A 24,895-nucleotide genomic window follows, 5' to 3' on the forward strand; every position below is an offset into this window, starting at 1 on the left:
TGTACTCGTCTGGGCACAGTGTTCACTTCAGTAAGTCATCTCTTTTTTTTTTTTTTAATCCTTCCAGAGTTTGTTTATGCAAATGTGAGCCAGCTCAAATATACTAATTTTATATACAAAAGATGGAAAATTAGGTAATTTTATGCCCTTGCTTTTTTTTCTCTTTATTGATGAAGGTATTACATATGTGTCCTTATTCCCCCACCCCCAGTCCTGCCCTCACCCTCACTCCCTGTTGTCTGTGTCCATTGCTTATGCTTATATGCATGCATACAAGTCCTTTGGTTGATCTCTCCCCCTTACCCCAGCCCTTCCCTACCTTCCCTCTGAGGTTTGAGCATCTGATTGATGCTTCTCTGTTTCTAGAGTAAGTCCTCTCTTATTACCCTTCCTCCCAAGGGCCCCTCAGTAATGTACAGGTTACCAGTACCTCAGTTAACGCAACCAAACTGCATTCATCTGTTCACTTTTTTCCCACTGTGGCCCTGTTTCCTGTCAGTGCCCCTTCCTTTTGCTGTCCATTCCTTCCTTTACCACAAATCGTTGCCCATGATCATCAACGTCTGCTATAAACTTTGCTAGTATGAAACAACCAGCGTATTATTTTTTAATGAAAGAATTTAAAGGAATATAAGCATTGAAAGATGGTAAAGGTAACCTCAGGGCCTTTCGTTGGCCAGGGGTCCTAATTTACTTGGTTGCTCACCTTTGTATGGTCAGTGACAGACAAGGGTTCAGCGCTGTGACCTGGATCGCCTCCTCAGCCCCCTTACCAAACCAGATGCCTTCATTTCAGGTTCCTTAAGCTTGGACCCTTCTAAATTCCACCTATCCAAAATCAATTCCTACATTCCACACCAGAGTCAGCACCCAAAACTAAGTGCATAGTGAAAGTGGCCCCAAATATTGCAAACCCTTGTGTATATTAAAATGGGATTTCTTGGACACAAAGACAATGCGTATTTATTCCAGTAGATATAAGAAATGTAAAATACGCACATGTATTATACTCACAGCCATATAATTAGCACTTGCTGCTTGATGTCTACCTTTAATACAGTTTCCTTTAGTGGCCTTAAAATAAATTTTATAGAGTCTGACTCATTTCTAAAGATTAAAAGCTCTTGATTGGCCACAGATACGTTTTTTGTTGTTGTTAGTATATATCACACATTCAGGCACAGGCTGTTAGAAAAGCATTTACGGTTAAGTTTATTTTTGGTGTTTTGCAACACCAAAAACATGGGTGAGTAACCAAACATGGCCTGACTGAGTTGTGACATATGTTCTACACTTGGTAAAGTTGAGCACAGCCTAACAAACTAGACGTATACATACACAAAATGTCTTTAATTTTGCAGTGGCTTTCAAATACATTTTTAGCTTCCAGTGACCGAGTAGTGTAAGAATGACAGACGTCTGAAGAAGGGTGAGAAAGCTTGGGATTTTTGTCTTCTATTTGGCAAAACAATGCACCAGCCCAGATGTTCTCCCAGTGGAGAGCATGCTCTTTCCAGATCAGCCAAGGCGCATTCTTTACATCCATCTGTCCCTGCTCCATGTCAGATGGGGCGATGTCTTCCCACGTTTGCATCTGCCCTGACCCATTTCTGTATTTCCCTGCTGCCCCGAAGGTGGTAATAAAAAAGTCTAGGATGGACCTTGATCTTCATCAGGTGGTGTGAGCTTTTCAGTGGTGTTTGTTGCCCACTTTTCACCCATCTACACCCTGTGCTCAAGTGCTTCCCTACATGTGTACACTCTGTCTCTAGATAGTGGGAAATCCATTGATTACCTCGCTGTCTCCTCCTAAGCATTGGGAGCTGCAGTCTACGTTGTGTCTGGAAAGAAATAAAATCCCACTTTTGGGAGGTGTCCAAAGGAGGATGATGTGAAAGCAGATGGCAGCAAGGCTTGGGGTACTCTTGCCAGTCAAAGCCAGTGCTTCCTCTGAGAAATTTGGATTGAGGATCTCACATCAAATTCTCCAGGGGAAGTCACATGGATTAAAATAAAAATCCTTCTGAAAATATGCTTAGTAACATCTTCTATGTTAACCCTCAGCTTGCCCAAACTAAAGAATTAGTGATTACCAAATAAGAGTCTTGTTGCTTTTTTTTCCTCTTTGAACCTTAAATTTTAGAGAAATCTGTATTTATGCTGGGAATTTAATATATGGAACTAGAAAATGGTGTTCCTTTTACATAGGAAGATTTAATAAATTGAAAGCCAATGTCTTGCAGGAATAGTGATGTATGTATGTATGTATAGATGTATATCTCCCTCTAAGCAGTTGGATTTTTCAATAGCTAAGTCATAGACTCATAGGTGTGAAGAGATTTCAGTTTCAAGATATTGGATTTTGATTCTGAGTGAATTTACTCTCCCCACACCAAAGCCCGTGAAAGTGATTTTAAAAAATGTATAAAAACACAAATATGTTGGTGTGTTATGAGGTTTGTGGACTTAGATGTGCTTCATATATTTCTGTGATACCTCTATTACAGCGATTTCCAACTGGCGTGCTGCAAGCATTTTTAAAGCATGCAATACCTGCTATTTAGTCAGGAGCAGTGGCCTCTTTTCCCTTAGATTGACAAAAAATGACAACAGTCAATACAACAATAGTGGTCTGGTGTGAATGAATCAAAATATATCTTTTTGTCAGATCAGCTGCAGAATTTTAGTAATTGCTTTGTGTGCCATGAGATGAAAAAGTTTGGAAATCACTGCTCTATAGTACTTAATCTAACAGGTCAAAATGAGCAAATATTTGTTGGACAATGAATAGATTCCTGTCCCAGGATTAACTTTATTTCTAGCATAATCATTAAAAATTATATCTCAGTGAATACGTAGTCATCTAAATTCACCGCAATACATGTTACAATTGGTTAGTCTCTCACTCAGTGTCAACATTTTAAGCTATTAAAAACAGGTGTTACCATTGCTCTTGGGGTGGCCTCTTTATCAGTCAAACCAAACTACTTGCTGCTGTCTTTCTAGACTCTTCACATACCTCTTGGCATACCCTGCACACAGTACACTTCCAAATTAAGCAAACTGACCAGTGGTTTTTCATGGCTACATATAGCAGGTGCACAATAAATTCGCTTTCTCTATTTGAAAATGTTCTCTATTAAAACATATTTCTATGTTATGAAAACTCAATAAAATAATTGTTTATCCTATTTCCAACATTAGGTTTCTTTCTATTATTTAAAGCATAACTCAAAACCTTCCCTGCTAATAGAGCTTTGCTTTTGTAATTATCTCCTTCTTGGCTATAATCTATGATCATTTTCCCTCTGTATGTTTAGGACACCCTGCATCTTCTCTCTCACATTACAGTGTAAATGCCCCACCTTCTTAATTGAGGGTTTTCACTTAACTGAGAATTGCCAGGCTAACAACAAGGCCACACCTTATTTAAAGTTATGTAGTGTCTCTGAGCCCATTAATACATCATAAGAATGAGGGATCTTACATGGATTTGTGGCTATTAAAAGAGATCATGTAGCCCTAGCTATTTGGCTCAGTGGATAGAGTGTCGGCCTGCAAATCAAAAGGTCCCAGGTTCTATTCTGGTCAAGGGCACATGCCTGAGTTGTGGGCTCGATCCCCAGTGGGGGACTTGCAGGAAGCAGCTGATCCATGATTCTCTCTCATCATGGATGTTTCTATCTCTCTCTCCCTCTTCCTTCCTCTCTGAAATCACTAAAAATATATTTAAAAAAAGAGATCATACATTTTACAGTGCCCAGCATTGTACCTATTGTAAAGGTATACCTTGGTTCCCCTCTCCCATTTCTTTTCTAAATCTGTCTTGTTTATCATGACTTTCTCCTGGTAGGTGGTACAGTGGTTTGCAGAGAGTATTTTTCTAGCAAATGACTGGTAAGTGAAGGATTGAGCTAATTTAGAATGGAATTAATACATTTCACCTCTTCAACCCTCCAGAAAATAAGTGAAAGCAAAGTAATATGCTGCTTGTCTTTGTGCCACACCAAGTGACTCAGGCCCACTGTTTGGGATGTTCCAAACTGTTAAAGGTTAGAGCAACTCTTCAGAGACTATTTTCTGTTTCCCTAGAGGGCTTTCTTATAGTTGTATTTTTCTTTTTGTCTTCCATTATTTCTGTAAAGAAACAGCTTAAGAAAAACCTTTGTAGCTTTTTTAAGTTGATTGAGGATCAGAGTTCAGTTGGTATTTGTGGAATGCCATACTAAATCTTGTAAAGCAAAATTTGTGTTTTGACCAACTCTTGGTTACAGGAAGATTAACATGGCAGCAATTCTAATAATTCTCAAATTCTATGGTTCAGTTGGGCAGTTATACTAGTCTGGGCCAGCTTGACTGATGCATCTTGGCTTGCACATGCCTCTGTGGTCATGTGGCAGGGTGGTTGATGGCTAGCTAATAGTGGAATATGCTCATTCACGTATCAGGGGTGGCAGACTATTGGCTCTGGCAAACAGAGGCAATTAGGAAGTCTTTTTGCAGAGTGTCCATTGTAGGGTTTACCAGGGCAGCCCCAAAGCTCTACGACATGCCAAGGATCTGCTTGTATCACACTTACAAATGTCCTACTGTCTTAAGCAGGTCATGTGGCCAACTCAGATTCAGAGTTTATAACCATTTCCAGTCTACCACATGGGGCAGATGGAGGGCTAACTATTCTTTTGTTCATGTTTGGTTTGTTCTTGCCTCCAACATTATACATGACCTTCCTGGAGAAGGATAGTCTTACGTATTCAGTCATTCAGTCCTTGCTATTGTGCATGCTGCCCAGCCCCTTCTCTGGTTGGGATTCCTGTGGCTTGGCCTTCCCTTTATCATCATGAGTCTTCTCATGAAGCTGCAAGAACGTCTCAGGATCTTATCTCCAACCTCTGAGGAGTGCAGTGAAGTGGGCTGATGGCAATGCCTCTCCGTTAGTGAGACTTCTTTTCTCAGCACTCTGGGAGAAAGTGGCTGGCAAATCCTAGGAACACAAGTCGTATTCTCTCAAACTATCTCATTCTGCTCAGTACTGACACAGCAAGGAAAGAAACTTGCTATCACTCTCCATTTCAAGCAGATACCCCAAACTTTACCACGAGTCTCCCTGAGAGAAAGAAGCCTGTACTTTCTGAGTGTCTGTTGACTTTTTTCTTTCTCTGTCATGTAGAGATTAGAGATTGGCCAAAGGGATTGGATTTGGGGTTCCTTGGGTCATTATTGGTAATAGGTCACTTCTGTCACCTCTTAGAAGTCCTGAAAGGAGGGGACTGTTTCCATCACCTGTCCAGGTCATTGATAGAGTCTTTTAAAATAAGTAGTGTGGTAGGGGAAGGGTACTACCACTAGTCTTCAACTTAGGTCTTAGTTACAATTGAAGTACAATCTACCCAAATCTCAATATGCATTATTTTATCCATATTTGCTTAGTTCAATACATGGTCTTCTCTTTATTTGGAAAAGGCTGACTGGATCCCATTTCTAGTTTGATCTATTTGTTGATTCTGCCGATGGTGTTTCAATGAAATCTGTGCATGTTTGTTTCAGGCAAAAAGAGTTGTTGCTTTGAGTGGCACTCAAAGTCAACTTTTGGGGGATCTTCATTATGCTTGGAAATTTGAATTATTACAGCTATAAATTCTGCAGAAATGTTAGCAGTTTTCAGGGAATGCCAATTAATGATTTTGGCTTCGTAGTGAAGTGATTGAAAACGATTCCACACAGGTTGGGAACTAAAGCCATTTATTACTACTGGTTCTTCAGTCTGCTAAGTAATTGTCAGTCTTGTATCCTTGTTGTTAATCTTTTAGGAATTAATAATCTTTATTTTTTTGTATTTGGGTGTGTTTTTTTTTAACAGAATGTAGTGGAAAATGAAAAAAGACCTGTTACACACTCTCTTACCTATAACAATGTTGGCTTTTATTACTGAAAACAAGAAATTGATGTGATATGGAGCATAGAGGAATAGAATTATGTGAGTTTAAATTATAAACACTTGAATGTCACTTGATGGAGAATCCTATCTAATAAAGAGGGAATATGCTAATTGACCCTCACGCTGTCGCAAAGATGGTGGCACCCAGAGCCAATAAGGAGGGAGTATGCTAATTGCTGCCCCGCCCTCAAAGATGGTGGCACCCACAGCCAATTAGGACAGAATATGCTAATTGGTTGCCCCGCTCTCAAAGATGGCGGTGCCCACAGGCACAAGATGGCGGTGCCCAGTCACCTCAGCCCCGCCGGAGTGACAGACAGGCCCGGCTGCTCCATGCGCCTGCCCTCTGGCGTCCCTCAGTCCCCTCAGCCCCCCAGCTGCCCAGGGCCGGCCCAAGGTGCAGCCAAGCCAGGGCCGCCCAAGGCTCAGGTAACCAGGGCCAGACGAGTCTTGCGCTACCGGAAATGGCAGCAGCAGAAGTGTGATGGGGTGTTGCCTTCCTCTGATCGCCGGGTCACCTCCCACCCCTGAGGGTTCCCGGACTGTGAAGGGGGCAGGCTTGGCTGAGGGACCCCCCTCCAGTGCATGAATTTTCATGTACCAGGCCTCTAGTAGTTATATAAAGGAGACATTTTCTTATATGGCTTCTAGATTTTGAAAAAAAATGAATGACAAAATATGTTTTACTATGAACCATAAGGGCATTAAGATTATTTAAGAGATTACAGTCATTGGAAAATGTATCTTTTGGAATAATTAGTAAATGAGAGAGAAAATGCTCACAGGAAATAAGGTATCTATTGAGCAAAATCTATTCCCAAGTTACAGTCTTACTGATGCTTTTATAGGAACTTTCCTATCCACAGGTTACATTACACATGTCAGTAATGGAGTTTATTCAACCTTACTTTCAAGGCAGAATTGGTTGTGCTGAATAATTGTTATGGCAGATACAGAATAAGTTCACTATCAAAGGCAAGCATATGGAAAAAATATTCTTTTCATACCCTGCTCTGGTATTACTGTTTTCATAATTCTCTAGTTTCAGTGACTTGACTCCTGGCTAAACTAGCAGAACAGTGAACACTAGATCTGAATGTCTTGGGTATTCTTGTCAGGAACTCTCTACTTCAGCTCTTTAGACCATGGTAACCAGTGTATCTTTCAAGACATCTTAGGGTGTATTTTTATACTATAAATTATATAGTATCCTATTTCTGGTTTTCTCTTTGATAAAGATTTAGCTGTAGTTAAGTGACTGAAAAATATGGTGTTTTCATAAATGAGATACTATTCTTACCACACACTGTGCTGCAGAATATATATTCATATCAACACATGTATGTATGTGTTAAAGGGGATGAATTGTCAAGCAGGTCTATAGCCAACTGAAATATTAGTTGTACCTAAAATATGTATTGGAGGGCCACTGCTTATAGACAATATAAAATATATTTTTATTTTGCTTTTTACCTGATACAATGTGGTAGGGCAGTTGTAATTATTTACTCTATGACATGTGTACTTTAGAACACCATTCATACATCAAATCATTTAATGCAATACTTCAAGTATGGAAGGTACCATATGCATGTAAAATGCATGTGTTAAAGTGCATACATTGAAATGTAGGTCTCTTTATTATTTTTTTATTAGAGAAAGAGAGAGAGAGTGATTTGTTGTTCCACTTTTTATACATTCATTGGTTGCTCTTATATGTGCCCAGACTGGGGGTTGAACCTGTAACCTTGGCATGTTGGGGCATCACTCTAACCACTGAGCTAACCAGATAGGTCAAGAATGTATGTTTCTTATTATAAATATCAGAACAACATATAAGATTATAGAACATGAAGAACACATTTTTGTGTTCAGAGAATTATTTTTTTAACAACATAGATTAAGCCTTCAATTTTTCAAAATCTTTGAAATAATAAAAAGTGGAGAGGCCATCTGTTTCCCTCAGCTCCATATGATTCCATGTTACGGCTTTTGCTCTGAGCGTGGTTCTTCTCAGGTTCATCAGTAGTGTTGATATTAGTCTTGCACTCCTAAATTAACTTCATGGCCCTTCTAAACCTCCTTTCAGGTGTTGCACGAGGGACTAGTATGTGAACAGAGATCTGAATGTAGATGTGCTGAATGAAAGTGCTTGAAACATTGGTACCTTCTTTGCATGATGAAGCGACAGATAAGAATAGCACCCTTGTTTTGGAATCATTAAAATAAAAGTAGCTGGCTTGATATTCTTCTTTTTTTTTTAATATATTTTATTGATATTTTTTACAGAGAGGAAGGGAGAGGGATAGAGAGCTAGAAACATCGATGAGAGAGAAACATCAATCAGCTGCCTCCTGCACACCTCCCACTGGGGATGTGCCCGCAACCAATTTACGTGCCCTTGACCGGAATCAAACCCAGGACCCTTCAGGCCAACGCTCTATCCACTGAGCCAAACCGGTTTCGGCAGTTGGCTTGATATTCTAAGTTAACATTAGCAGGGGTTTTTTGTTGTTGTTGTTTGTTTGTTTGTTTTCTTGCTAATTTACAACTTGAATCATTTTGTACTTCCTATTCAAAAATTTTCCCTCCGGGTTTATTTTTTCATTTATTTTGTTTAACTTCATTTTCTGTCTCAAAATTTACATCATATTCTCATATGCCCTCCCTTACAAGGCAAATATTCACACATTAAATCTCTATAAAACAAATTAGAGTTACTTTAGGAAATTATTGTATCATGCTAAAACCCTTAAATCTGGTTATTACTAATACTCTTCTCCCTGTAAATTCTTCCCTTGGTCTTCTCATCTATCCATTTGATTTTATCTATCACTTTCACATGAATTATACTCAAAATTACATGTTAAATCTTGAGTTCTCCCTATATGTTTCTACTAGAGGCCCGGTGCATGAAATTTGTGCATGGGGGGGGGTTGTCCCTCAGCCCAGCCTGTACCCTCTCCAATCTGGGACCCCTCAAGGGATGTTGTACTGCCCATTTAGGCCCAATCCTGGTGGGATCAGGCCTAAATGGGCAGTACAACATCCCTCTCACAATCCAGGACTGCTGGCTTGCAACTGCTCTTCTGCCTGCCTGCCTCATTGCCCCTAACCGCTTCTGCCTGCCAGCCTGATCACCCATTAACCACTCCCCTGCCAGCCTGATCACCCCTTAACCACTCCCCTGCCAGCCTGATCGACGTCTAACTGCTCCCCTGCTGGCCTGGTTGCCCCCAACTGCCCTCTCCTGCAGACCTGGTCGCCCCCAACTGCCCTCTCCTGCAGACCTGGTCGCCCCCAACTGCCCTTCCTTGCAGGCCTGGTCCCTCCCAACTGCCCTCCCCTGCTGGCCTGATAGCCCAAAACCTCCCTCCCCTGCTGGCCATCTTGTGGTGGCCATCTTGTGTCCACATGGGGGCAGCCATCTTTGACCACACGGGGGTGGCCATCTTGTGTGTTGGAGTGATGGTCAATCTGCATATTATCCTTTTATTGGATAGGATTAGGTAACGTCACCCATCCTTGCCTAAGCACGACTGTTCACCAGGAGACTAGAAACTGGAGATTTACCTTTACCACAGTTGTTTCCCCTTAAAAAAATAAATACTTTGTAAATCTTCCTAAATTTCTCCAATGTGTATCTAGCTTCCTCTCTTCCATTCTCTTCCCATATGATATCCAAACACAGATGTCTTTCTCTTGCATTACAACAAATACAGCCACTGATCTTGTTCTTTGTGCCTGACCATTAAACTCCCTTGACCAAGATGTGTTTTAGAACATGTAAAGTTTCTTCTATCTTTCTTGGTTCAAAAAATATCCACCTCCATACTTCTTACCAAATAAACCCTACCACCCTTCCGGGTTCTCCCATTTGGGCCCTGTTGACAATCTCTGCATCAAGCTTCAACATGTTTTCCTACACAGTCCTCCCAACTCATTCCCCAAACAAAAGCACCCCAGCTAGGCCACACTTCACACTGAATGCACCATGTAGTTAATATACAGTATCTGCACCTTCATCATACTTTTCCTGTGCCTTGAAGGTCCTTAACACATTCCTGGCTATCAGAATTCTATTCATGCTCTTAAGCGTGGCTTCCCTGAGCCCAGCAAAATGCATTACCTACCCCTTTGTACTCCCTTAGCAGTTAATTCTTTCATAAATCTGCTCTGTTCACATGCATGTTTCCACCATTATATTGTAAGACCTTTGAGGGACTGTTCTTGGAGCCTTCAAGTGCTAACCAGTGTTTGATGTAGAGAATCTGAGAAGTGTTTAACCAGTGGTTATTAAATTGAACAAATAGTACTGATATTTAATGTTATATGTGAATATAATTTTCTTCAAATAATATAAGAATGTGCTCTATACAGATTTGCTGAATATATTTTTATACATTCATTCTATTTTATTGTGGGCTGAATATTTTAATTACAGTGATTTACCTGAAAAAGAAATAAAATGCTTAAGCCACTCTGTCTTTTTATACTTCCCTCCATCTTTTCTTCCTCCCCTCCCCCCCATTTTTTATGCCTTACTTTCAGGGAAGCTCACTGTAATGAGGTTGGGTGTGGTTTATCATAACTTTAACATTTCTCATAGACTGTTGTGGGCAATGTGAATTGGTTTGTGTGGGTGTTTCTTCTTGGAGATCAGTTCTTTAGTTCAATATATATTTTTGAAATATCTGATTTACAATTCTTATACATCTGTATCTATTATCACCTTGCTTCAAAGCGATATACAATTAATTTACAAAGGAATGTTAACTATTATGAGATAGAATGTTGCAGTGGCAGAACAGGAAAACATTGGAGGAAGTTAAGTTGATGTGAGGAGTGAAGTTGGAACATGTGCCATGGACTTCTTTCTCTGCCTGTGCTAGAAGTAGACCACAGTTTTAGCTTCAAATCTCTGTCAGCTCTGGAAGTGAGAAAGAGGAAAACTGTGACACAGAGGACTAATGTCCATAAAATAAAAACAAATCAATTTTTGAGAAAAATTATAATTACTCCTGAGACTGAAACCAGGGAATAAAGATTTCTGTGTGCTTCTTCACAATAAGTTCATTGTCATGTTGTAAAGAATATTCTCTGTGTCAGAGGCATGTTTAACTCTCTTCAAATACATAGGACAATTGCTTATTCAAGTCCCTCAGTGTAACCTGGAGGATTACACCTCAAGACAATTTAGTAAAACTTGTTTTCCAGTAAACAACAGAAAATAGTCCCAGTTCCTTATCCTCTAACCCAGTGGTCAGCAAACTCATTAGTCAACAAGAGCCAAATATCAACAGTACAACGATTGAAATTTCTTTTGAGAGCCAAATTTTTTAAACTTAAACTTCTTCTAATGCCACTTCTTCTAAATAGACTCGCCCAGGCCGTGGTATTTTGTGGAAGAGTCACACTCAAGTGGCCAAAGAGCCGCATGTGGTTTGTGAGCCGCAGTTTGCCGACCATGGCTCTAACCAAAGGATCGTTTTTACATTATGTAGAAGAGTAGGTGAGATTGCATTATTTCAGCAAATGATCCCTAACCATTGCTTCTCTGGCCAAGGTGTGAAAAGTTTTGTCTATCAGTTTCAGGTTGAGATCCTTGATACGTGTAGATGAAAATACAGCTATGTGGTTGGTTAAGTGAAGTTGCAGATTTTAACATTGATCTATGTTAAAGCCAAGTTTGTACATCTTCTTAAGAAAACTAAGGAAGAAGGCCCTGTCTCAGTTGGTTGGAGCATTTTCGTGATACACCAAGGTTGCAGGTTTGGTCCCCAGTCAGCATACATATAAGAATCAACCAATGAATGCATACATAAGTGGAACAACAAGTTGATCTCTCTCATCTCTCTCTCTCTCAGTTCCCCTCCATCTCCCTTTCCCTTCTCTCTCTCTCTCTCTCTCTCTCTCTCTCTCTCTCTCTCTCTCTCTCTCTCTCTCTCCTCTCTCGATGATAGTAATAGTCAAACACATATTACTAAGGATAATAGTAATATGTGTTTGAATAAATCAGTCATTCTCTACATTAAGATGGACAAAAGAGTACCCAAAATTTCAACCTGAGTATATATGAAGTATGGTGACTCTCTTCTTAAACAGGATTAATGGGAAATCAAGGTACTACCATTCTATGCCATGCATTGTAGATATAATAATTTGAACCTAAAAAACTGTTAAGAAATTATAAGCAAGTATCCATATCATTAATTTAATTTAAAACAAAATGACTCTGTAATGTATTATTTGAACATGTAACTGTGATTAATTGGTTGCAATATATGAACTTTGGTAACTAAATGAGGTAATGTCTGTATAGATTCAGTCACTGAAAACAGTTGTACACACCAGAATAACTATCAAGAAGCACAGCTTTTGCCGAAACCGGTTTGGCTCAGTGGATGGAGCGTCGGCCTGCGGACTGAAGGGTCCCGGGTTCGATTCCGGTCAAGGGCATGTACCTTGGTTGCGGGCACATCCCCAGTGGGAGGTGTGCAGGAGGCAGCTGATCGATGTTTCTAGCTCTCTATCCCTCTCCCTTCCTCTCTGTAAAATATCAATAAAATATATATATATAAAAAAAAGAAGCACAACTTTGGCTTTAGTTGATCTGCATAGCCATTTCTTCTGAAAAATCACTCTGGTTTTATAATAGATAAAATCTATTATAGTTCACTTTGTTCTAGGGTCCAGCATCACATACATATTTTATCAGAATGACATAGGCACCCTCAGAATGATCTCATGTTTTACCATTCATAAATAATTTTAATGAGAAATTTTCCATTTAATATCTGCCCTTTGAAGAATAACCCAGAAGGAAACAGATTTTGTCATTAGCACAGCAGGGATCCTGGAGTCCAAGTTCCTCATGAACTCTGCCGTGGGTTAAATGGAATTACTTAAAGGCAGATAATTAGAAACGTGTCACGATATGTTTGAACAAACAGTAGGCTTCATGACAGGGGTGGAATATAAGTATTAAGACAAATATTATTCTCCCTGCCAGAAAATGGATTCAAAATATAAAGGAAGAAATTATGTCTGGGAGTGAAAGAGAGGTGAGGGTTGGCCAACTTTGTCTTAAATATTCCACTGCCCTCCCCCCAGCCCCCTCACAACTTAAGACAGAAACATTTAAAAACTATGATTATATGTGCTGGAATGTTCTTAAATCTCTATCCTATTAAAACTTACCAGGAAAACTGATATCCTAGGAAGATTTTTTTTTTCTAGAACCCCACTCACCATGTTTCAGAAAAGTAGCTTGGGTTTTAGGAGGAGTTTATATATACACACGAATGTCAAGTGAAAATTACCAAAAAAAAAAAGAAAAAAAAAAGAAAAAAAATTGCTGTTGTTACCAAAGGAGCAGATCTATTAGGATTCAGAGAGCTAATTCCTAGAATATGTGAGATAAGTTCTCAGTAAATGGGAGTCTATAAGCTTTCAGCCCAAGTCACCCAAGCAGGGGGTGGGGGAGCGGGTATGTGATAAAAACATAAACTGAATTGAAAATGACTTTTTCTCACTGGGTAAACATTTTTTATTATATTTTATGTTCCTCAGAGTTAATTCCTGCAAACCCATAAAATTTGCCCACTTGATTATAATTTGCCCATGAAACCTGTCATGTATATTTTACGAAGTTGTATTGCATATTATTTTATCTTTATAACAATCAACACTTAAATAGCATGAGTTATTTTAGCGATCATTGGCTGAAATATGCGTTCTCACTTCCTTTAGTGAGGGCTCACACATTACTTACTCAGCAGGCTCATAACCTTGATCACTGAGCGGTTGAAGGAGCATGGATGGGTGTTGCAGTCAATATAAAAAGTACCTTTTGTTACGCTGAGGAGAATAGTAGGCTATATTGGCTTTCTGTACTATTGAATGCCGGATAACTTTTTCGCTTGTCAGGTTGCTGTCACTTTAAGATCTAGAGATTGTTAAGTTTTCTAAATTTATAACAGTATGTCAGTCTATTTTAACTGAAGGAAAATGAACATGTCTGGGTTGTTTTCCATATATAAGAGAAAGGTTTATTGTATCACTTCTGAATACCTTGTTATTGGAAACTCGTATCTATTTAATTGGCATGGAGCGTATTAAAATGTGATAGCCACACGTTGTCTTTAAAGAGGTTCTTAATGGCATTTCTTCCTAGGAATACAGCTCAGATGATCCCCCTTTCGTTCAGGAGGCCACGGACCATGATGCTCTTCTGTGGCTAAGGGAAAACTACTTTGGCATGTCAGCTGTCTTCAGATTGCAGGAATTGTGCTGTTTTGGGGGGAAATGGATACAAATCCATAAGCATCATCTTATTCTAGACTGGTGCTCAGGGAGCCCTGGGCACATCCACAGTCAGAGTGCTGAGCTCACACCGTTGCAGGCAGAGGCAGTCCTTTCTTGCCCTCGCCCTGAGACAGAGCACACAAGGAAGCCTGTGGCTTAATATTCCAGCCGTTGGGCCAGTTCCTGAGGGTACAGGTGGGTCGGCGTGCGTTTGGCATGTAGTTACTTTGTACTTGGCCCTGTGTTCCACCCTGGGGGTAGCTGCACTGGTGAGGCAAAGACAGAGCCCAGCCCGCAGGGGCTCATGCCACCTGTTACATAGGTACCTCAAATGTATGGCATTGTTCTCCAGGGGAAGGCATGACTGGAAATATATTACACAAATCTATCACATATTTTTAGAAAACCACCCCTGATGATAATCCTCATTTCCTATCCTCAGAATACTAGCAGACCCTATCAATGTGACCTTCAAGTTATTCACAGCTCTTACAATGTATTTATATATAAGCCATGGCCATGATATACACTTTAAGTATCTTACTATTTGGTCAATTATCCCTCAATAAAACTGAAATTAAAAAATAGTCTCAACTCTCTCTACTTTTGCTCATCTTCTCTACCACTTTGCTGCTGGAAGTTTACCCTGATTTTGTCACCAGGCTATCCCAGTCACCTCCTTTGGCCTCCCTATAACCCCTCACCCCCCACCCCATTGTTCCCTGCCCCAGTGTATTTTTCACACTGTAGTTAAAAGGGTGTTTTTCAAAAATGGAACTTTGATAAGCAACATACCCTCCTAATCACATCTATAAGCACTTACCAGCCCACACACTTACCTCTACCTTTAACACATTTCTTTACCTTCCTGTTGCTTTTAGGAAAAAGACCACAATCCTTTATGTAATCCCCCCCCCAGCTTTGCCTGATTTTTTTTTTCTAATTTGCTGAGTTTAATATTCTATTAAGTAAAGTCAAGCCTTTAAAATTTTACATGTAGGGGCCTGATATCTCTTTTAGCAGCAAAGGATAAGAGATGCGTTCATGTAATTTTGAGTCCTGATTTCAGTCATTTTTGGTGGCATTTTTCCTACCTGGTTATTTTCTAGATGTCTGACCTGTTGAATAGCACATTAATATCTTGATTTATTAAAACATACTGCATAAATTTCTACCCTATGTTTGCATTTAAATATGACATTTTTTAGTAAGCTTATATAAAGAGAAAGAAAAGTTCAAAAATTGAAAAAAGCAACAAATTATAGTTAGGTTTCTTTGGGAAGTTTTATAAATTGACTGCTTGTGACTCCAAAGACTTTTAAGAAAAAGTCTTATACACTGACAAATATAAACAAGTTCCATTAGGTAATCTTTGGTGTTAAATTCAGGCTCACTTTTGCCATATAAATAGAAAATTACCTGTAGTTAGAGGAAACTTACCTCCATAGATAATCATTATTGAATCATAAGGTGGTCAAAGGCTTATTTATATGCTCTTGTAGTTTTCATTATTTACAGTGAAACGATTTATATAATATTTGGTGTTTTCACTTGGCATTTTCAATCTGGGGTATTTTCTCAGTCTTTTTTTTTTTAATATATATTTTATTGATTCCAGAGAGGAATGGAGAGGGAGAGAAAGATAGAAACATCAATGATGAGAATCATTGAACGGCTGCCTCCTGCACGCCCTCTCCTGGGGATTGAACCTGCAACCTGGGCATGTGCCCTTGACTGGTATCAAACCCAGGACCTTTCCTTGTCCCATGCTGTATGGAACCAGGCATTTCTCCAAGGAGCTCTATTTCTTTTTACTAGAGAATCATATTTAGAAAACAGATCTGGATGTTAGGTGTGGCCATTGCTATCCTGTAATGCCACTCTTGAATCACAGAGCAGGGGGAGATACTTTGCTAAGTTTATATAAAGAGGGGATGTCTGTGTGTGTGTGCACACTCATTTGCAGTTATATTCATTTCTATATCAATGTGTATATTTTTAAAACCAGAAGTTCATGCCAGTACCTCCGATTCCAATTTACCATACAGTCCATTCCAGTTTTCTGTTTTATATAACATTTGATGGCTTAAATTTTTATTTTTATTTATATTCAACACAACACAGTGAGGCAGCCAGGATGAATGTTTTTCTTGGCCTTCTTTGATTTGAGCTCATTAGAATTCCCAACTTTTACAAAGCCAAAAATAATGGAGTCAGGAGCCAAACCCAATTCTCCTTCTGTGTTTACTATTTCTGACTTTATGTCTCTCTTTCTGAAAACACAGGAATCCAATTTTTGAACTTCAGTTTCATTGTACGTTTGTACTTTGATTTTTTTCTTAAAAAATTCACATTGGGATTTCAATATAAGCGTAAAGTGATTAATTATCTTAATCTTCAAAATAAGGCAAAAAGTTGGATGATGCACAAAGTATCGTGACGCGTGCTCTTTTATAAAAATTAATGGAAAGAAATTAGATTTGCGGAAGTGGATGCTTATTGGATTTTATTATCTTAATGAGATTTGCGTTTCTGAGAAGGGGGAAAAAAAGCATAAACCTGGGTCCTAAATATTTACTTAAATATTCTAGTATTAACAGTGTTTCTAGAGAGGGGAGGATATTTCCCACCCACCCCTGGGGATTTATCTGACTTTAGATCACAAAGAATGTGATCATTTGCCAAGGTAAAACACTATTAACAAAGAGGTTTAACTGAGTTAATGCCATGTGAAATTGCAGCCACCACATCCACGCAAATGCTAATGAAATATAACTGGATCTGTGTCCTGCTCTGTAGACATGACTTCATGATTTGTAGTGTAATTGCATCCATAGCTTCTAAACAAGTGTGCTTCATTCTGTGCCAAGAGTGCCTCCTGAGCATGTGAAGAATGTTTCAGAAAACGGTGCTTTGCTCTGGAATGCACTGTGGGTATCTGGTTAGTGTGCTGAATGTGTAGTAGCTGCTAATGAGGCTCCTATCAGCTTATCAACATCCCGTTTTCTATTCTGGCATGGCATAATTCTAGGAGAAGTCTTTGGAGCCCCCTGAACCCAGTAACTGCTCTTAAGAGATACCTAATTCCATTCCGAGATAAAAGCTCCTCTGATTGATTTATAGCCATATTAAGACAAGCATACCATCTGTACCTAATAACTTGCAAAGAGGATCCAGGCCTAAAAAGTCACTGCATCGTGTTCATAATTACTTTTTGGGGGCCAGATCTTATATTTATTAAAAATTCCATTTGAAATAGCATTTATTATCTGCCACTTTTCTCCTGCTTTGGATAATTCCTTTCTGACTTTGAGTACCTTTGACTCATAATTAGAAACCACTTTATTTATATAATTTTTTTCCAATTTTACTCATATGAATATCATTTTGATAATGGCCTAGGGCCCAACTTTGCCAGGAAATCTTGGCTTTTATTTCTTTTTATTTTTCTGTTTTCAGTCACTTATTCAGTTCACTTGAAGGAACGTTGATTTTGAATAATATGGTCATGATGTCAAAACGGCACCAATCTTGTCGTGCCACCATCTGGAATGTGAAAATAAAAGCTTCATATTCTTTAAGAAAAGAATGACACATACGTCCTTCGCCCTCACCCCTCTCCCTTCAGGAACTGTACTCTGGGAAGAAATGGTTCTTGTTTGTAGCCTGATAGTGTGGTTTACTCTGAAAGATTGTTAGCTCAAAAACTCATTTGCTCTTCAACAAAGTAGCAGATACTCCAGCCAGCCTCTGAAATGCTGATCTGTCCCATCTCTTAGACAAGCTATTTGGGGTAGTCGTTACAGGTCCTACCCCTGTGGGGCTTAAGGTCATAGAGTTAATATACTTAGTCTACTGATGTCTAGTTCTCTGGTCTGTGTACTGTATTTTAGTGTCTGCTCAAAAAAGCACTGCCATTTTTAGCCCTTCATAGAAATTACAGAAAGTTAAAAATATAACCCCAGTGCTGAATTTGAGTTTCCTAGGGAAATTATTTGATATTTAGCATCCTTTTTATATTCTTTCTTTTCATACATTTCTCATCCACATTTGATTGGCTAGCATACCTGGCAGAGTTTTGTCTCTACCTGGAACCAACCCTAAGCAAATGAGAGGCCAATTGATATGTACCAAATGATGGGCTTTTTACAACTGTTTCAAAATGATTATTATATCCCTGGAGCCTGAGTCTCTGGTTCTTCCAACTTAAAATATAAAAAAATATTAAATATTAAAATTATTTTTGTTGTGCCTTTTCTTTATGCGTTGACTGCAATTACGAGTTTTATTTATTCAAAGACAGCTACTAGAATAGAGGAAACATGAAGAAGTAAAAACACAACTAATCTAGAGTTAAAGATTTACTTTTATTTTTGCTATATGTGTGACCTGGAACAAGTGACTTAATTTTGCTGTGTCACTGTCTTGTGTCTACAGAAAGCCATGATTTCTACAGAAAAGAAGGCTACCCTTGCCTGTCTCAGGGAGCCCTCAGCAGGCTCAAGTGGCTCAGTGTTTTCAGTCATTCACAGCAAAGCTTTTCTATCCCCCAAACTTAGAGATATTTTTAAAGTTCACTTTTGAGAACATGTCACATGACAATATAGATGTGTATTATTTATGCTGTAGATTAATCAAAAAGCCTGAAATCATGTTCAGAGAGAGAAATGAGGGCTTTTGTGAACTCTGAAGAGGTTACTTGACAAGATATTGCCCTCTCAATTCACTTGCCTCTTTAGATAATTTTTTTTTATTACATGCATAGAATATTTTCCATTTACAGTTTATTGTTGCAGCTTTGTCATACCAAGCCTTAAGTCATATGCCTCCATTCTATTTGTCTATTGTGGGAGCTTGGGTTAGAGTAAGATGGTATTTTACTAGATGTCAGGAAGTGCTAGGGCACACTTAATTCATTGTCTCATTCACTCCTCCTGTCTGTGAGCTGGGTGCTATTCTTACTCACAAAGAATCTAATTATCCTTCAGAGACAATCAATCACAATATAAAGATCCTCCAGATTACTTCATATCCAGTGCCCAACCCAGTCCTGGCACAAAGGAGGGCTTTAATAAATATCTATGGAATGAATGACAACATGTATTGACTATCCAGTAGATTTTTAGAACTAATAGTTAGTTTAAAGGCTCCTTTTTTTAATATAATGCAACTTTCATAAACATAAATATATTTTATTGTTTGACCACTTTTAGACCTACATATTTAAATTTTCCAGGATAATTTTTACTTTTTTATTAGGTATAAAAACACACTGAATTCTTGTTGTGTAGATTACTACTATTTCTCTAACAGGTAAGAATTCATGCCTTTCAATATATTTGAAGGGTCCATCACTGTTATTTAAGAAAATATTCTTCATATTATTCATCTAACATTTTGAATTTTTTATGTTAATGAGAAGTTCCCTTAGTCCCTTCATCCTTAAAAAAATAATAAGAAGAAAAAAACATTGGTGCTTCTGAAAGATTATATAGTGAATACCTAAAAGCTGTCAGATATCCAGCCACTGAGAAATCTTTGCTCCTGTCAGTGGAAGAAGATCCAGAGTATTTGCCTCAATATATGACTGTGTCATTCACTTGGGTTTTATTATTAGTTTGAACATCAAGAATTCCATTACAGTCTTCAAAAGATGAGCTAGCAGAGTGTAGATCCATATTCTATTGTGTTCTTTTGACTTTCATTGTGCTTTCTTGTAAGGTTTTTGTGAAGTGGTTACAGTTTTGACTTGAGAACTTAGAACCACCACATAAGGGAAGCCTTCCTATAAAATTAGGAGGGCAGGAGCTGAATTGTGTGTCTCTAGTGCAGCAACTGCCCCAAATGACATATCTCAACCGATGAAAATTGTTGGCTAAATTAATTAAATTAAAATGCAGGCCTGTAAAAATAAAAACTGTCATTAACAACTATTTTTGTAAGTGTGTAAGTCTAGTAGTATCAAATTGGAGAGGCCGAATTTATAGCCACAAAACAAAGGATGAATAACTATTCAAATGACGGGCAGGTAATAAACTCAGTAGGCTTTGAAAGATGCCACATGAGCTGGCACTGAAATGTTTGCCACGATTCCCTACACATGTCTAATTGCAAGTGTTTATTGAACACTGTGATGATAAAAAAAAAAAAATAACATATAGTCCTGTCTTCCATGAGTGTGTGAGTTCAAGCTTACCTGCTGACTGTAATAGGGGTTTGTTGAGAACTTTTAAAAAGGAGCCACTGTGATCTATTCAGTACTCAAAAAACTTATTCAAGGAAATGAGTTTCCCAAGGAAGGGGGAACCAATAAGACGCGTATTCTTCCTCCAGATACTAATTTTGCTTTATTATCAATTTGGTGAGAATGTAGTTCTCTATAGTGCCAATAACATCTAAATGATCAGGTCTACTCGCCAGATCTCTCAATGTTGCTTTTGTAAAAGCATGCTCCTGGTGTAATTGAGATGATTTTTCTTCATAACAATATTTGTTGTAAATCTGAAAAAACGGGAATGTGGCACGAAAAGTCCTTTAAGTCATTTGGGGCCAGTCTGGTTGAATTCACTGGGAGTCCCTGCAAGATTAGGCCAGAAGAACTGCTTGGGGCCACCTTGGAAGGAGGCCGCAGCTTAGCTGGCAGTTTAGTTGTGGTTTCTTATCAAATAAGAGAGGTTCAGTGTTTGCAGAACTGGAGCGAAAGTAAAGGCATCATTAAAATAGTTTATGGATGAATAATGAAATTAGTTTACTGAGAAAATTATGCAAAAGCTATTATTCGATCATTCAGATATCTAAAGCATGACTCCGTGTAAAACAATATTAGACTATGTCCCCATACTTTCCTTTCAAGCCCTTGGTAGATCAGGGGTTATTTACAGAAGTTCTACAGCAATGGGATGTTAACTCTGGAAACCGCTGACATTCATTTTTCTCTCTCCTTAATGGAATTGTAAGTTTCATACCAGCATATTTCATTAAGACACCAAACAAGATTCAAAGAATGAGCTATATTTCCAGGCCTATTATAACTGCCATTCCAAACAAAATATGTATGACTTCTACGATTCACTAAGCACAAGTATGTAGTAATATGCCCTTTAATGGCCTCTCAAAATGACAGACCAAATGGCTTTGTGAAGGTCAAGTCTGATTTAAATTGTTGATGAATTAATAGCTAATTCTGCATGATTGAATATTAATATGGAATAGTGATAAGTAAGGCACTTTAAAGCTTAATGAGCACATTAATGAATAGGACAAAATGTTTTTCTACTCACCTCATGTACAAGTTTAAAGCTACTAACATATTGACAATGTGTTAATTTTTGATAGCTGCTTTTTTCCTGTAAAAGTTTATATGGTTAAGGTATAAATAAAGGGTATTGATTTTTCTCCCCCAAGTTCCTGGTACCAAACATTTGATAAGCTGTCAAAATTGATGTTATTCAATGGCCTAGAGAGTTTTATATAAATCACTAATAAATGTAGAGGGTGAAAATAAAAACCATTAACATCTTCTAAACTACACCCACTGAGATAAGTATTCCAATTAGAAATTTCATTATTCCCACAGTTTGTTTTATGTTGAATACTGAGTTTTATTGCCAAATACCTGACAGTCAAATTGGAAACAAGCCACAACTGTCAACGTGTAACTGCTCCAGCTATTTGAATCTGTTACAAGTGTGATGTTTCTCATGAAAATTTAATGAAGAAAGTGCATTCAAAGAGGTTCTGTGCAAAAGGGGGTGGATAGAATTTAATTACCCTTATTAAAAATAAGAAAGCAGCCCTCTTTACATTCTCTGTCTGATTAGTATGCAAGGGAAGATTATCTTTGTTGTGCACTTGTGTATATGAAAAGGGGCTCTGGAGTGTTCTTTATGTGCCGAGAAGGGAAAGGAAGGGCATGCAATTGCATTAGCCTGCTTTCCATAGGGCAAAAGTCAATTTTGTCAGCTCTCCCCATGGTGAGGACTTCATTTCTTATAAATGGTTATTAATTCTAGATTTTTCTAAGAGTCTTTAGTAAGTGGCTCAACTTACTTAAGTCTTTGACACTTGCCACTGATGGGCATGGAATATTGGCTTGGTTCTTTAGAGAGATGAACTGGTAGAGAAGGAAGGACTAGGAGAGCCATGTAAATGCATGTTGGTGGAACTGCTAGTTAACCGCCAAGGGGAGGTAAGAGACCCTGGGAGATGCGGCTCAGGAATCCCAACCTGATTTCTTATTAACCTAAGTTGATTGTTTTAAACATGGAAAATAACAACAAAATTTTAGAGCTTTCCTTAGAAACTCACTTGTACGTGACTAAGGTAGTGGAGTTGACTTTGGAACACTTAAAGTAAATTATTTTTATCCTTTGAATCATTTTGTGTCAATAACTGCCGAGTGAGATGCTTAATAGTATAATGAATGTGGTACAACAGCTATTGATCTTTTTTGCCTTTTTTTCTTCAGGTAACAAAAGAACAATGCTATAGGTGTAAATACATTGACAAAACCTTTATAGCCATGAAGAATAGCTTGATGAAATAAGAGGAATAGGTTATTAAAATTAGCATAGCCTAATTTGCAAAATGCTGTTTATGCAATATGTGAGTTTTAACATTCCCTTGGAGCCCTGAAAAATGATCTTGAAATTCCATTTCTAACCACTGTTGCTGCAACTTGTTCACTGTAGAACTCTGCTTGGCTGACAATGTGTAAGCATTCAGATAAACAGAATACATTACTGTTTCTTAAAAGAGCCCTGTCTTTCAGCTTAAGTAAAATGTAGCTCTTTGAAGTTAACTAATTTTATATATTTTTAAAGTCTCCAGCCCTAACTAACTGATGAGATAGTAAATTATTCTCCAGGGAATTCATAGGTCAACTCGATTGCCTCAGCTACTTCTTTTGGCCTATGGTAGATCTCCATTTGCCAGAGCCAGAGTCTATACGGTTTCCTACCTTCAGTTTTCTCCTACAATAACCTGGACTGGGAGTTCAGGGCATCTTCTCTTTCTTGGGAGTGTTATTCTTTGGTAGTGTTTTGACATTCTTTCACTATTCACATTCAAAAATCTCTGTACTCCTTAACTATTTCTCTGACCAGCTCTCTACCAGAAGTACTTTCCTATTATGTACAGTAAAAAATCCTCTTTTAATTGCTGTAATGTATCCATATATGGACTTGAAAATACGAAAGCTTCTTCTAAAATCTGGCAATCCAGACAAGCTTGATCAATACAAAGGAGACCTAGAATAACTCATTGTATGGAGGGGTAAACTGATGCTAAATAAAAAGTACAAGACAGATGTACGTACTGACTTTTATGGAAGCTCTGAGGTGGAAAAGATTAAATACATTTGGGAGAGTTTCAAAAGGATATGCAAAAGCGATTTTGACTGTGTGGCCTTCAACAGACAGCATTTGTCTGGGAAATGGTGAAAACGTCAGTGTTAGGCATAAAAACATTTCCTGTGTAGGAGATCATCCATGAGAGGCTGGGAAAAATGGGGCCCAATTTAAAAGAACTTTGCTAGTCAGATTTAGGAGATTGAATTTATTACCCCAAAGGTATAGTGGGGTGATGGTGGAGAACACACAGATCTGACTGAACTTGGTGGGGGCCTCAAAATGAAGCCTTTTCCCTAGAAATTGTACCTCACTTAGACTTCAGCAAGACCACAGGATCATACCAGAAATTGTAGAAGGCATCCAAGGAGAAGCCATATCTGATAATTTCTAATGTTCTGCTCACTGGTGTTAGTGCTTTTGAGTAATTTTGGAATTGGTGGCTCATGAAAATTCATCAGAAGTCACGAAGGAGTGTTGATTAAATTAACACCAGGCTCAGTCGGAAGTCAAAATGTTTCAAAATGGTCTTTAAACAAACAGCCACGTTGTAATTTAGATAATTATCACCCATCTAGCTAAGCTCCCTTCCAGTGTTTGAGTAGAATATACCTTACCTTTCTAATGCTGGCTGGAAGAGCTGGCAATGTAGGTTATGGACGTGGGTCATGCTTGTGGATTTCAGAGGATTTTATTTTCTCCCAGGTCTAAGATCTGGGACAATTTTGATGTGGGATATGGATAAGTGAACTTTGGATGAGTTGAAGATTCAAAATTTAGAAACTTCAGCTTTTTAATGACCAAAAATGGTTCAGACCTTTCGAATGGGGAAAAAAATATTTTCTTACAATAAGGTGTTGCTTTTGTTCTTTTCTTCTTTGGAAATGGAAACTCTCAAATTTTTTTCTGATGAATTTAAGCTCCCTACAAAGGAATTCATTTAAGTTGAACATCATGCGAAAACATTCATCAGATTTGAAAATAGATAGTTTAGCCTAGATAATCTGCTTGCTTTTCAGGTACCTGCTAATCTGGCCCTGCTGGGTTTTCCCTCAAGAGAAGTTTCCTATCTTAATGCCTATACTTGTGATGATCCCATCTTCCTGGCCAACTCAACTCATCCATGAAGGCCCATTTCAGAGCGTCCTCTTGGTGCTCAATGACCTCCTCAGGCAGCCATTCTACAATTACTTCTCTCTCTGTGCTCCTAGAAGCTTAGATGCATTATTTTACAGGGTCTTTATCAAATGTGTCTGAGCTCTTGGCTAGGCGGCTGCCTCTCAAGTTAGACTGTGTACTCTTC

General features: G+C 38.4%; 1 protein-coding gene across 32 annotated transcripts in view; it reads left to right on the plus strand.

Moving 5' to 3' along the window:
- The window catches only part of PTPRD (protein tyrosine phosphatase receptor type D), a 2,215,209-nt gene that overhangs the window by 1,981,521 nt on the left and 208,793 nt on the right, over positions 1-24,895 (plus strand). The window lies entirely within an intron of this gene.

This window comes from Plecotus auritus (assembly GCF_963455305.1).
Source record: "Plecotus auritus genome assembly, chromosome: 5".
NCBI classification, from domain to species: Eukaryota; Metazoa; Chordata; class Mammalia; order Chiroptera; family Vespertilionidae; genus Plecotus; species Plecotus auritus.